Source organism: Abrus precatorius, unplaced genomic scaffold, assembly GCF_003935025.1.
Source record: "Abrus precatorius isolate BTA unplaced genomic scaffold, Abrus_2018 Scaffold0, whole genome shotgun sequence".
In the NCBI taxonomy this organism is placed as follows: Eukaryota; Viridiplantae; Streptophyta; class Magnoliopsida; order Fabales; family Fabaceae; genus Abrus; species Abrus precatorius.
The window spans coordinates 3490917-3505757 of NW_020874290.1; the positions used below are offsets into that span (position 1 = coordinate 3490917).

The 14841-nt window shown below is 45.2% G+C and overlaps 1 pseudogene; it reads left to right on the plus strand.

Moving 5' to 3' along the window:
• Window positions 1–10109: 10109 nt before the first annotated feature.
• Window positions 10110–14460, plus strand: LOC113852090 (annotated as a pseudogene).
• Window positions 14461–14841: the final 381 nt, after the last annotated feature.

A 14841-nucleotide genomic window follows, 5' to 3' on the forward strand; every position in this document is an offset into this window, starting at 1 on the left:
CACATTGGAAGTGACTGCTTGGACTAATAGGAAGAGTTCCCTGTCTCTCTCTCGCCTCCTGGCGGCTTTGGGCCCAAATTCCAATTTGGGTCTTGCCTCGGTCCTCTTTTGCTAAGTCGCTAAGCAACACGTGCAAAACTCATCTCGGGCTACTGAAACACCTTGGAAGTGACTGTTAGGACTAATAAGAAGAGTTCCTTGTCTCTCTCTCGCCTCCAAGCGGCTTTGGGCCCAAATTCCAATTTGGGTCTCGCCTGGGTCCTCTTTTGCTTAGTCAGTAAGGAACATGTGCAAAACTCATCTTGGGCCACCGAAAGACCTCATAATGGACTGCTAGGAAAAATAGGAAGAGTTCCCCGTCTCTCTCTCGCCTCCTAGTGCCTTTGGGCCTAAATTCCAATTTGGGTCTCGCCTGGGTCTTCTTTTGCTTAGTTGCTAAGCAACGCGTGCAAAACTCATCTCAGGCCACTGAAATACCTTGGAAGTGACTGCTAGGACTAATAGGAAAAGTTCTATGTCTCTCTCTCGCCTCCTGGCGCCTTTCGGCCCAAATTCCAATTTGTGTCTCGCCTGGGTCCTCTTTTGCTAAGTCGCTAAGGAACGCGTGGAACACTCTTATCGGGCCACCGAAACACCGTGGAAGTGACTGCTAGGACTAATAGGAAGAGTTACCTGTCTCTCTCTTTCCTCCTGGCGCCTTTGGGCCTAAATTCCAATTTGGGTCACGCATGGGTCCTCTCTTGCTCAGTCGCTGAGGAACGTGTGCAAAACTCGTCTCGGGCTAATGAAACACCTTGGAAGTGACTGCTAGGACTAGTAGGAAGAGTTCCCTATCTCTCTCTCGCATCCTTGCGCATGTGGGCCCAAATTTCAATTTGGGTCTCGCCTGGGTCCTCTTTTGCTTAGTCGCTAAGGAACGCGTGCAAAACTCATCTCGGGACACCGAAACACATTGGAAGTGACTGCTTGGACTAATAGGAAGAGTTCCCTGTCTCTCTCTCACCTCCTGGCGGCTTTGGGCCCAAATTCCAATTTGGGTCTCGCCTCGGTCCTCTTTTGCTAAGTCGCTAAGCAACACGTGCAAAACTCATCTCGGGCCACTGAAACACCTTGGAAGTGACTGTTAGGACTAATAGGAACAGTTCCCAGTCTCTCTCTCGCCTCCTGGCAGCTTTGGGCCCAAATTCCAATTTGGGTCTCGCCTGGGTCCTCTTTTTCTTAGTTGCTAAGGAACGCCTGCAAAACTCATCTCGGGCCACTGAAACAACTTGGATGTGACAGCTAGCACTAATAGGAGGAGTTCCCTGTCTCTCTCTCGCTTCCTGGTGCCTTTGGGCCGAAATTCCAATTTGGGTCTCGCCTGGGTCCTCTTTTGCTTAGTCGCTTAGGAACGCGTGCAAAACTCATCTCGGCCCACCGAAACACCTTGGAAGTGACTGCTAGGACTAATATAAAGAGTTCCCTGTCTCTCTCTCGCTTCCTGTCGCCTTTCGGCCCAAATTCTAATTTAGGTCTCACCTAGGTCTTCTATTGCTTAGTCGCTAAGGAACGCGTGCAAAACTCGTCTCGGGCCACCGAAACACCTTGGAAGTGGCATCCAAAACACCTCAGAATTGACTGGTAGGACTAATAGGAAGAGTTCCCTGTATTTCTCTCGCCTCCTGGCACCTTTGGGCCCAAATTCTAATTTGGGTGTCGCCTTGGTCCTCTTTTACTTAGTCGCTATGGAACGCTTGTAAAACTCATCTCGGGCCACTGAAACACCTTGGAAGTGACTACTAGGACTAATAGGAGGAGTTCCCTATCTGTCTCTCGCCTCCTGGTGCCTTTGGGCCCAAATTCCAATTTGGGTCTCGCCTGGGTCCTTTTTACCTTATTCGCTAAGGAACCCGTGCAAAACTCATCTCGGGACACCGAAACACCTTGGAAGTGACTGCTAGGACTCATAGGAAGAGTTCCATGTCTCTCTCTCGCCTCCTGGCGCCTTTGGGCCCAAATTCCAATTTAGGTCTCACTTGGGTCCTCTTTTGCTTAGTCGCTAAGAAATGCATGCAAAACTCATCTCCGGCCACTGAAACACCTTGGAAGTGACTGCTACGACTAATAGGAATAGCTTCCTCTATCTCTCTCGCCTCCTGGCGCTTTTTAGCCCGAATTCCAATTTTGGTCTAGCCTGGGTCGTCTTTTGCTTAGTCCCTAAGGAATGCCTGCAAAACTCATGTCGGGTCACTGAAACACCTTGAAATTGACTTCTAGGACTAATAGGAAGAGCTCCCTGTCTCTCTCTCGCTTCCTAGCACCCTTGGGCCCAAATTCCAATTTGAATCTCGCCTGGGTCTTCTTTTGCTTAGTCGCTAAGCAACGCGTGCAAAACTCATCTCAGGCCACTGAAACACCTTGGAAGTGAGTGCTAGGACTAATAGGAAGAGTTCCATGTCTCTCTCTCGCCTCTTGCCGCCGTTGGGCCCAAATTGCAATTTGGGTCTCGCTTGAGTCCTCTTTTGCTTAGTCGCTAAGGAACGCGTGCAAAACTGATCTCGAGCCACTGAAACACCTTGGAAGTGATTGCTAGGACTAATAAGAAGAGCTCCCTGTCTCTCTCTAACCTTCTGGGTCCTAAATTCCAATTTGGATCTCGCCTGGGTCCTCTTGGAAGTGACTGCTAGGACTAATAGGAAGAATTCCCTGTCTTTCTCTCGGCTCCTGGCGCCTGTCGGCCCAAATTCCAAATTAGGCCTCGCCTGGGTATTCTTTTGCTTAGTCGCTAAGGAACGCGTGTAAAACTCTTATCGGGCCACCGAAACACCGTGGAAGTGACTGCTAGGACTAATAGGAAAAGTTCCTGTCTCTCTCTCGCCTCCTGGAGCCTTTAGGCCTAAATTCCAATTTGGGTCTCGCCTAGGTCCTCTTTTGCTCAGTCGCTGAGGAACGTGTGCAAAACTTTTCTCGAGCAAATGAAACCCCTTGGAAGTGACTGCAAGGACTAATACGAAGATTTCCCGTCACTCTCTCGCCTCCTGGCACCTATGGGCCCAAATTCCAATTTGGGTCTCGACTTGGTGCTTTTTTGCTTAGTCGCTAAGGAACGCTTGCAAAACTCATCTCGGGCCATCGAAAAACCTTGGAAGTGACTGTTAGGACTAATAGGAATAGTTCCCTGTCTCTCTCTCGCCTCCTGGCACCTTTGGGCCCAAATTTAAATTTGGGTCTCGCCTGGGCCCTCTATTGCTTAGTCGCTACGGAACGCGTGCAAAACTCGTCTTGGGCCACCGAAACACCTTGGAAGTGGCCACCGGAACACCTTAAAAGTGACTGGTAGGACTAATAGGAAGAGTTCACTGTCTGTCTCTCGCCTCCTGGCGCCTTTGGGCCCAAATTCCAATTTGGGTCTCGCCTGGGTCTTCTTTTCCTTAGTCGCTAAGAAACGTGCGCTAAACTCATCTTGGGCCCCCGAAACACGTTGGAATGGACTGCTAGGACTAATAGGAAAAGTTCCCTGTCTCTATCTCGCCTCCTGGCGACGTTGGGCCCAAGTTCAAATTTGGGTCTCGCCTGGGTCCCCTTTTGCTTAGTCGCTAAGGAACGTGTGCAAAACTCATCTCGGGCTACCGAAACACCTTCGAAGTGACTGCTAGGACTAATAGGAAGAGTTCCTTGTCTCTCTCTCGCCTCGTGGCGCATTTCGGCCTAAATTCCAATTTGGGTCTCGCCTGGGTTCTCTTTTGCTTAATGGCTAAGGAACGCGTGAAAAACTCATCTCGGGCCACCGAAACACCTTTGAAGTGACTGCTAGGACTAATAAGAAGAGTTTCCCGTCTCTCTCTCACCTCCTGGCGCATGTGGGCCCATATTCCAATTTGGGTCTCACCTGGGTCCTCTTTTGCTTAGTGGCTAAGGAACTCGTGCAAAACTCATCTCGGGCCACAAAAACACCTTGGAAGTGACTGCTAGGAATAATAGAAAGAGCTCCCTGTCTTTCTTTCGCCTCCTGGCGCCTTTCGACGCAAATTTCAATTTGGGTCTCGCCTAGGTCCTCTTTTGCTTAGTCGCTAAAGAACGCGTGCACACCTCATCTGGGGCCACTAAAACACCTTGGAAGTGACTGTAACAACTAATAGGAAGAGCTCCCTGTGGCACCAAATTCCAATTTGGGTCTCGCCTAGGTCCTCTTTTGCTTAGTCACTAAGGAACGCTTGCAAAACTAATCTCGGGCCACTGAAACACCTTGGAAGTGACTGCTAGGACTAATAAGAAGAGCTCCCTTTCTCTCTCTCGCCGTCTAGCGCCTTTGGGGCCAACTTCCAATTTGGGTCTCGCCTGTATCCTCTTTTGCGATCACTGAAACACATTGCAAGTGACAGCTACGACTAATGGGAAGAGCTTTGTGTCTCTCTCTCGCCTCTTGGCGCCTTTGGGCCAAATGTCCAATTTGGGTATCGCCTAAGGTTCTTTTTTTCTTAGTTTCTAAGGAACACGTGCAAACCTCACCTCGGGCCACTAAAACACGATGGAAGTGACTGCCAGGACTAATAGGAAGAGCTCCCTGTCTCTCTCTCGCCTCCTGGCGCTTGTGGCACCAAATTCCAATTTGGGTCTCACCTGGGTCCTCTTTTGCTTAGTGGCTAAGGAACGCATGCAAAACTCATCTCGGGCCACTGACACACCTTGGAAGTGACTGCTAGGGTTGTCTCTCTCTCGCCTCCTGGCACCTTTGGGTACAAAATCCAATTTGGGTCTCGCCTGGCGTTCTCTTTTGCTTAGTCGCTAAGGAACGCGTGCAAACCTCATCTCGGGCCACTGAAACACCTTGGAAGTGACTGCTAGGACTAATAGGAAGAGCTCCCTGTCTCTCTTTCACCTCCTGGCACCTTTCGGCGCAAATTTCAATTTGGGTCTCACCTGGGTCCTCTCTTGCTTAGTCGCAAAGGAACGCGTTCAAACCTCATCTCGGTCCACTAAAACACCTTGGAAGTGACTGTAAGGACTAATAGGAAGCGCTCCCTGTCTCTCTCTCCCCTCCTGGCGCCTTTGGGCCCAAATTCCAATTTGGGTGTCGCCTGGTTCCTCTTTTGCTTAGTCACTAAGAAACGCGTGCAAAACTCTTCTCCGGCCACTAAAACACCTTGGAAGTGAGTGCTAGGACTAATAGGAAGAGCTCCCTGTCTCTCTTTCGCCTCCTGCCGACTTTGGGCCCAAATTCGAATTTGGGTCTCGCCTAGGACCTCTTTTGCTTAGTCGCTAAGGAACACTTGCAAAACAAATCTCGGGCCACTGAAACACCTTGGAAGTGACTGCTAGGATTAATAGGAAGAGCTCCTTGTCTCTCTTCGGCCTCCTGGCGCCTTTCGGCGTATATTTCAATTTGGGTCTCGCCTGGGTTCTCTTTTGCTTAGTGGCTAAGGAACGCATTCAAAACTCATCTCGGGACACTGAAACACCTTGGAAGTGACTTCTAGGACTAATAGGAAGAGCTCCCTCTCTCTCTCTCGCCTCCTGGTGCCTTTGGGGCCAATTTCGAATTTGTGTCTCACCTGGATCCTCTTTGTGACCACTAAAACACATTGGAAGTGACTGCTAGGACTAATAGGAAGAGCTGCCTGTCTCTCTCTCGCCTCCTTGCGCCTTTGGGCCCAAATTCTAATTTGGGACTCGCTTGGGGTTCTCTTTTGCTTAGTCTCTAAGGAACGCGTGCAAACCTCATCTCGGGCCACTGAAACACCTTGGAAGTGACTGTGAGGACTAATAGGAAGAGCTCCCTGTCTCTCTCTCGCCCCCTGGCGCCTGTGGCACCAAATTCCAATTTGGATCTCGCCTGGGTCCTCTTTTGCTTAGTCGCTAAAGAACGCGTGAAAACTCATCTTGGGCCACTGAAACACCTTGGAAGTGACTGTTAGGACTAATAGGAAGAGCTCCCTGTCTCTCTCTCCCCTCCTGGCGCCTTTGGGCCCAAATTCCAATTTGTGTCTCGCCTGGTTCCTCTTTTGCTTAGTCACTAAGAAACGTGTGCAAACCTCATCTCAGGCCACTAAAACACCTTGGAAGTAACTGTAAGGACTAATAGGAAGAGCTCCCTGTCTCTCTCTCGCCTCCTGGCGCCTGTGGCACCAAATTCCAATTTGGGTCTCGCCTGGGCACTCTTTTGCTTAGTCGCTAAGGAAAGCGTGCAAAACTCATCTCGGGCCACTGACACACCTTGGAAGTGACTGCTAGGACTAATAGGAAGAGCTCCCTGTCTCTCTCTCGCCTCCTGGCACCTTTGGGTACAAATTAGAATTTGGGTCTCGCCCGGGGATCTCTTTTGCTTAGTCGCTATCGAACGCATGCAAACCACATCTCGGGCCACTGAAACACCTTGGAAGTGACTGCTAGGGCTAATAGGAAGAGCTCCCTGTCTCTCTCTCGCATCCTAGCGCCTTTGGGCCCAAATTCCAATTTGGGTCTCGCCTGGGTCCTCTTTTGCTTAGTCGCTCAAGAACGTGTGCAAAACTCATTTTGGGCCATCGAAACACCTTTTAGAAGTGCCTGCTAGGACTAATAGGAAGACGTCCCTGTCTCTCTCTCGCCTCCTCTCGCCTTTGGGCCAATATTCCAATTTGGGTCTCGCCTCGGTCGTCTTTTGAATTGTCGCTAAGGAACGCATGCAAAACTCATCTCGGGCCATTGACACACCTTGGAAGTGACTGCTAGAACTAATAGGAAGAGCTCCCTGTCTCTCTCTCGCCTCCTGGCACCTTTGGGTACAAATTAGAATTTGGGTCTCGCCCGGGGATCTCTTTTGCTTAGTCACTAAGGAACGCGTGCAAACCACATCTCGGGCCACTGAAACACCTTGGAAGTGACTGCTAGGACTAATAGGAAGAGCTCCCTGTCTCTCTCTCACCTCCTCTCGCGTTTGGGCCCAAATTCAAATTTAGGTCTCACCTGGGACCTCTTTTGCTTAGTCACTAAGAAACGCGTGCAAAACTCTTTTCGGGCCCCTAAAACACCTTGAAAGTGACTGTTAGGACTAAGAGGAAGAGCTCCTTGTCTCTCTTTCGCCTCCTGGCGCCTTTGGGGCCAAATTCCAATTTGGGTCTCGCTTGGATCCTCTTTTGTGACCACTGAAACACCTTGGAAGTGACTGCTAGGACTAATAGGAAGAGCTCGTTGTCTCTCTCTCGCCTCCTGGCGCTTTTGGGCCCAAATTCCAATTTGAGACTCGCCTGGGGTTCTCTTTTGCTTAGTCTATAAGAAACGCGTACAAAGCTCATTTCGGGCCACTGAAACCCCTTGGAAGTGACTGCTAGGACTAATAGGAATAGTTTCCTCTCTCTCTTGCCTCCAGGCGCCTCTTGCCCCAAATTCCAATTTGGGTCTTGCCAAGGTCCTCTTTTGCTTAGTCGCTAAGAAACGCGTTCAAAACTCATCCTGGGCCACTGAAACACCTTGGAAGTGACTGCTAGGACTAATTGAAAGAGATCCCTGTCTCTTTCTCGCCTCCTAGCGCCTTTGGGCCCAAACTCTAATTTGGGGGTCGCCTGCGTCCTCTTTTGCTTAGTCGCTCAGGCACGTGTGCAAAACTCATCTTGGGCCACCAAAACACCTTGGACGTGACTGCTAGGACTAATAGGAAGAGTTCCCTGTCTCTCTCTCGCCTCTTGGCGCCTTTGGGCCCAACTTCCAATTTGGGTCTCGCATGGGTCTCTTTTGCTTAGTGGCTAAGGAACGCGTGCAAAACTCATCTCGGGCCACTAAAACACCTTGGAAGTGACTGCTAGGACTAATAGGAAGAGTTCCCTATCTCTCTCTCACCTCCTGCTGCCTTTGGGCCCAACTTCCAATTTGGGTCTCGCATAGGTCCTCTTTTGCTTAGTGGCTAAGGAACGCGTGCAAAACTCATCTCGCGCCACTAAAACACCTTGGAAGTGACTGCTAGGACAAATAGGAAGAGTTCCCTATCTCTCTCTCACCTCCTGCCGCCTTTGAGCCTAACTTCCAATTTGGGTCTCGCATGGGTGCTCCTTTGCTTAGTCGCTTAGGAACGCGTGTAAAACTCATGTCGAGCCACCGAAACACCTTGGAAGTGACTGCTAGGACTAATAGGAAGAGTTCCCTGTTTCTCTCTCGCCTCCTTGCTCCTTTTGGCCCAAATTCCAATTTGGGTCTCGCCTGGGTCCTCTTTTGCTTAGTGGCTAAGAAACGCGTACAAAACTCATCTCGGGCCACTAAAACCCCTTGGAAGTGACTGCTAGGACTAATAGGAAGAGTTCTCTGTTTCTCTCTCGCCTCTTGGCGCCTTTGGGCCCAACTTCCAATTTGGGTCTCGCATGGGTCTCTTTTGCTTAGTGGCTAAGGAACGCGTGCAAAACTCATCTCGGGCCACTAAAACACCTTGGAAGTGACTGCTAGGACAAATAGGAAGAGTTCCCTATCTCTCTCTCACCTTGATGAGGACATGACCATGAGCAAGGGCAAGGATCCTCTTGAAGGACTTGGAGGACCTATGACAAGGGCTAGAGCAAGGAGAGCAAAAGAAGCTCTTCAACAAGTGTTGTCCATATTAATTGAATACAAGCCCAAGTTTCAAGGAGAAAAGACCAAGGTTGTGAATTGCATCATGGCCCAAATGGAGGAGAACTAGGGCGCCACTTTGCTTCAGTTTTTAAGCTTTTAGTTTGTTTTAAATAATGGCCCAATCCTTTGTAAAGTTGGCTGACCAAATTATGTTTTGTGGTTAATCAACTAATGGGCTTTGGTTTGGTTTTATTTCAAGTTGTAATAAGGGCCCAATTGGCAACTTAGGCATCAGCCTTTGGAAGACCAAGAGGTGCATAGCTAGTGGCTGTTGGGTGACTTTTTGGTTGCCACAATTTCAGTTACAATCAGCCTTTGGAAGACCAAGAGGCGCATAGTGGCTGTTGGGTGACTTTTTGGTTGCCACAATTTCAGTTACAATCAGCCATCAAGTAGTTTCATTTTCCGTTATGGAACCTTTGTAATTCTGATGGTAAAGCTTCTATATAAGCTGAACCATTCTTATCAATAAGACAAGTTAAGTTTGATTCAGAAATATTAGAGTTTATCTCTTTTATCTTAGTGAGAGTGATTCTCCTAAGTTCTTGAGTGATTCAAGAACACCTTGGCTGTATCAAAGGGCTTTCACATCCCTTTGTGTGTTGCCTTCCTTGGAAAGAGTGATTCTTTCCTTCCCCCATTCAATTCTTCACCAAAGTTCCAAAAAAAACTCAAATCTGCCCAGAATTATCTCGTTATCATAACTCTCATTCTACTCAGCCAAATTGAGTGATTCTTGAGCCTAAATTGAATTTCAGAACGAGAACTTCACCTCGTTTTGGAATCACCTCAATTGGAGTTCTATAACTCGAGATACCGTCATTTCTAAAATTCTGTCCAGCCACCACCAAACCAGCATTTTTGCTTCCTTTTTCACTTATTTTAACACCATGGACCAACACCTAATTTGCCCAGAAATTCATCACTAAATTTTCAAATTTTTCTACAAGGTTCTAACCCTAAAGATCCTAAGTCAGCCCTTGTGCAAATGGGGTTCATATCATTTGGTATCAGAGCTCCGGTTTAAGGGTTTGAACGTCAAATTGGTAACATCCTTCCTTCATTCTTTTTTTTCCCAATTGATTACCTTATTGTTCATATTATTTGTGATTGTACTGAATCATTGCAAAAGTTAAGCCCTTGTGAAAATTCAAAAAAAAAAAATCGTATAAAAAAACAAAAAAAAAAAAAAAAGAAGAAAATTTTGGGCTGAATGATTCATGCTTTTCAACAATTTGTTATAAGGTAATATATTGGTGTTCTTAAAGGATTGTTGCTAATTCTCTTGTTTACCAATTTTCCTTTACCCCTTTGTTTTTGTGATTTGTTAGCCTTTTCTTTGTCTACCTAGCCTTACCTTGCACATATTGGTGGATTGTTCTTTGTTGTGGCCATAATATCTTGAATTGCCTAAGAACCCAAGGAGAATTTGAGTGGTAAAAGGCAAGAGTGTTTTCATTAGAGAAAAAGCCATAATTGTGTGATACACTTGAGTGTGGTGAGGTTTCAAATTCTACTTTCTATTTGCTTGTTACGTTTGAATTTGTTTGTTTGTGATGGCTGAAGGAAATCCTAATCAAGGAGGAGGACTTTCTCCTTTCCAAATGCAAGCCATGACACAACATTTGGAGAGATTGATGAGGCAACAAAATGATGAGCTCCATGAAAGATTGGACCAATTGGAGAATAGAGGTCATGATGAAGAAGAAAAGAGGAGAAGAGGTAATGACGGTGCTCCTAGACAAAACCGAATTGATGGAGTCAAAATTTCTATTCCTCCATTCAAAGGAAGAAGTGACCCGGAAGCTTATTTGGAGTGGGAGATCAAAATAGAGCATATTTTCACTTGTAATACCTATGAAGAGGCCCAAAAGGTAAAGCTTGCAGCTATGGAGTTTTTCGATTATGCTCTTGTGTGGTGGAACAAATTGCAAAAAGAGAGAGCTAGGAATGAGGAGCCATTGGTGGATACATGGGTTGAAATGAAAAGAATCATGAGGAAGAGATATGTGCCGGCAATCTATTCTAGGGACTTAAAATTCAAACTTCAAAAATTGTCCCAAGGTAGCAAAGGCGTTGAGGAGTACTACAAGGAAATGGAGGTGCTCATGATTCAAGCCAAGATAGAAGAGGATGAGGAGGTAACTATGGCTAGATTTCTTAGTGGTTTGAATAATGATATTCGTGATATTGTTGAACTGCAGGAATTTGTTGAAATGGAGGACTTGCTTCACAAAGCAATCCAAGTGGAGTAACAATTGAAAAGGAAAGGTGTGGCCAAAAGGAGCTTCACTAATTTTGGTTTTTCTAGTTGGAAGGATAAGGGAAAAGGGGCTGCCACTTCTAGTGCAGCGCCTACACCAACAAAAACTCCTCTAAAAACTCAAGAGCAACCCTCTAAAAGGAGTCAGGATGTGAAGTGCTTTAAGTGCCAAGGCTTAGGACACTATGCATATGAGTGCCCTAACAAAAAAACCATGATTCTTAGAGATGGAGAGTATATAAGTGAGTCTGAAATTGAAGAGGGAGAGGAGAATGAGGACGTGGAGGAGGAGGTGGAGAAAATACCAGAGGGAGACTTGTTGATGATAAGGCGGTTACTTGGTAGCCAATTGAAGCCTTTGGAGGAGAGCCAAAGAGAAAACATCTTCCATACTAGATGTTTGATCAATGGTAAACTTTGCATGGTGATCATTGATGGAGGGAGTTGCACCAATGTGGCGAGTGCAAGACTTGTGTCTAAATTGAATTTAGTTACAAAGCCACATCCTAGGCCATATAGGCTTCAATGGCTTAGTGAGGATGGAGAGGTGCAAGTAAGGAAGCAAGTAGAGTTGGATATTTCCATTGGAAGATACAATGATAAGGTGCTTTGTGATGTTGTTCCTATGGAGGCCAGACACTTACTCTTGGGGAGACCATGGCAATTTGATAAAAGAGCCAATCATGATGGTTTCACCAACAAAATCTCATTCATGCACCAAGACAAGAAGATAGTGCTCAAACCTTTAAGTCCGCAAGAGGTGTGTGAGGATCAAAGAAAAATGAGAGAAAAGATTGTCCAAGAAAACAAAGAAAAAGAAAGCCAAACACTTGAGAGCTCAAAAAGTGAGGACAAAAAGAGAGAAACACATGAGAGGAAAAAGAAGAGTGAAACACTTGAGGTGAAGGAGAGCTTTTTAGCTACAAAAAGTGAGGTCAAGAGGTTGTTTCTATCTAAACAGCCCCTATTTTTGTTAATTTGCAAAAACTATGTTTTGACCACTAACACTTTTGATAACCTTGATTTGCCTTCTAGAGTGAAGTCTCTTTTGCAGGAATTTGGAGATGTGTTTCCAACAAGTGTACCAAGTGGGTTGCCACCATTAAGAGGTATTGAGCATCAAATTGATCTCATTCCAGGAGCTTCTTTGCCTAATAGGCCAGCCTATAGAAGCAACCCTCAAGAGACCAAGGAGATCCAAAGACAAGTGGATGAACTCATTGGTAAGGGATGGGTAAGAGATAGCATGAGTCCTTGTGCTGTCCCGGTAATTTTGGTTCCTAAAAAGGATGGGACATGGCGCATGTGTTCTGATTGTAGAGCCCTTAATAACATCACCATTAAATATAGGCATCCTATACCTAGGCTTGATGATTTGCTTGATGAATTGCATGGTGCATGTTACTTCTCTAAAATTGATTTAAAAAGTGGATACAATCAAATTAGGGTTAGAGAAGGGGATGAATGGAAAACTGCTTTCAAAACAAAATATGGTTTGTATGAATGGTTGGTTATGCCTTTTGGCTTAACTAATGCTCCTAGCACTTTCATGAGATTAATGAACCATGTTTTGAGAAAATTCATAGGAAAATTTGTTGTGGTGTACTTTGATGATATTCTTATCTATAGCACTTCACTTGAATTGCATGTTGATCATTTAAAATCTGTCTTGTGTGTGCTTAGAGAAGAACAATTGTATGCCAATCTTGAAAAATGCATCTTTTTTACTAACCATGTTGTGTTTCTTGGTTTTGTTGTAAGTTCAAAAGGAGTACAAGTGGATGAGGAAAAGGTTAGGGCTATTCAAGAATGGCCTACACCTAAGTCCGTGACTGAAGTGAGAAGTTTCCATGGTTTAGCAAGTTTCTATAGGAGATTTGTGAAGGATTTTAGCACATTGGCAGCACCTCTAAATGAAGTGCTTAAGAAAAATGTTGGTTTCAAATGGGGAGAGAAACAAGAAGAAGCTTTCAAAGCTCTTAAGCAAAAGCTAACTAATGCCCCCATACTTGCTTTGCCAAACTTTCAAAAATCTTTTGAAATTGAGTGTGATGCTTCAAATGTTGGGATTGGGGCTGTGTTGTTGCAAGAAGGCCATCCAATTGCTTATTTTAGTGAAAAGCTAAGTGGTCCTACCCTTAACTATTCAACTTATGATAAAGAGTTGTATGCCTTAGTGAGAGCTTTGAAAACATGGCAACACTACCTTTATCCCAAGGAATTTGTCATTCATAGTGACCATGAGTCCCTCAAATATATCAAGGGACAAGGCAAGCTTAACAAAAGGCATGCCAAGTGGGTGGAATTTCTAGAGCAATTCCCTTATGTTATCAAACATAAAAGAGGAAAAGGTAACATTGTAGCTGATGCTCTTTCTCGGCGTCATGCTTTGCTTTCTATGCTTGAAACAAAATTGATTGGTCTTGAATGTTTGAAAAACATGTATGAAAGTGATGAAACTTTTGGTGAAATTTTTAAAAATTGTGAAAAATTTTCAGAAAATGGTTTCTTTAGACATGAAGGCTTTCTTTTCAAAGAAAACAAATTGTGTGTGCCTAAATGTTCTACAAGAAACTTGCTTGTTAGTGAAGCACATGAAGGAGGTTTAATGGGGCATTTTGGGGTCCAAAAGACTCTAAAAACATTACAAGAACATTTTTATTGGCCTCATTTGAAAAAGGATGTGCAGAAATTTTGTGAACATTGCATTGTTTGTAAAAAGGCAAAGTCAAAGGTAAAGCCTCATGGATTGTATACTCCATTGCCAATTCCGGAGTATCCTTGGATTGATTTATCCATGGATTTTGTTTTGGGGCTGCCAAACACAAGTAGTGGCAAAGATTCAATTTTTGTGGTTGTTGATAGGTTTTCTAAAATGGCTCATTTTATTCCATGTAAAAAGGTGAATGATGCTTCTCATGTGGCTGATTTGTTTTTCAAGGAGATTGTGAGACTCCATGGTTTGCTAAGGAGCATTGTCAGTGATAGGGACTCTAAGTTCCTAAGCCATTTTTGGAGGACCTTGTGGGGCAAGTTGGGCACTAAATTGTTATTTTCAACCACTTGTCACCCACAAACCGATGGGCAAACGGAAGTTGTTAATAGGACGTTGGGAACATTGCTTAGGACAGTTTTAAGAAAGAACTTAAAAACTTGGGAAGTTTGTTTACCCCATGTTGAGTTTGCTTACAATAGGGCTGTTCATAGCACTACTAATTGTTCTCCTTTTGAGGTTGTTTATGGTTTTAACCCACTAACTCCTCTTGATCTTTTGCCTATGCCTAATGTTTCAGTTTTTAAGCATAAAGAAGGTCATGCAAAGGCGGACTATGTGAAGAAGCTTCATGAGAGAGTCAAAAATCAAATTGAGAGGAGAAATGAAAGCTATGCTAAACAAGCCAACAAAGGGAGAAAGAAGGTTATCTTCGAACCCGGAGATTGGGTTTGGGTGCACATGAGAAAGGAAAGGTTTCCGGAACAAAGGAAGTCAAAGCTTCAACCAAGGGGAGATGGTCCATTCCAAGTGCTTGAAAGAATCAATGACAATGCTTACAAAATTGAGCTGCCGGGTGAGTATAATGTTAGTTCCACCTTCAATGTGTCTGACTTATCTCTTTTTGATGTAGATGGAGAATCCGATTTGAGGACAAATCCTTCTCAAGAGGGAGAGAATGATGAGGACATGACCATGAGCAAGGGCAAGGATCCTCTTGAAGGACTTGGAGGACCTATGACAAGGGCTAGAGCAAGGAGAGCAAAAGAAGCTCTTCAACAAGTGTTGTCCATATTAATTGAATACAAGCCCAAGTTTCAAGGAGAAAAGACCAAGGTTGTGAATTGCATCATGGCCCAAATGGAGGAGAACTAGGGCGCCACTTTGCTTCAGTTTTTAAGCTTTTAGTTTGTTTTAAATAATGGCCCAATCCTTTGTAAAGTTGGCTGACCAAATTATGTTTTGTGGTTAATCAACTAATGGGCTTTGGTTTGGTTTTATTTCAAGTTGTAATAAGGGCCCAATTGGCAAC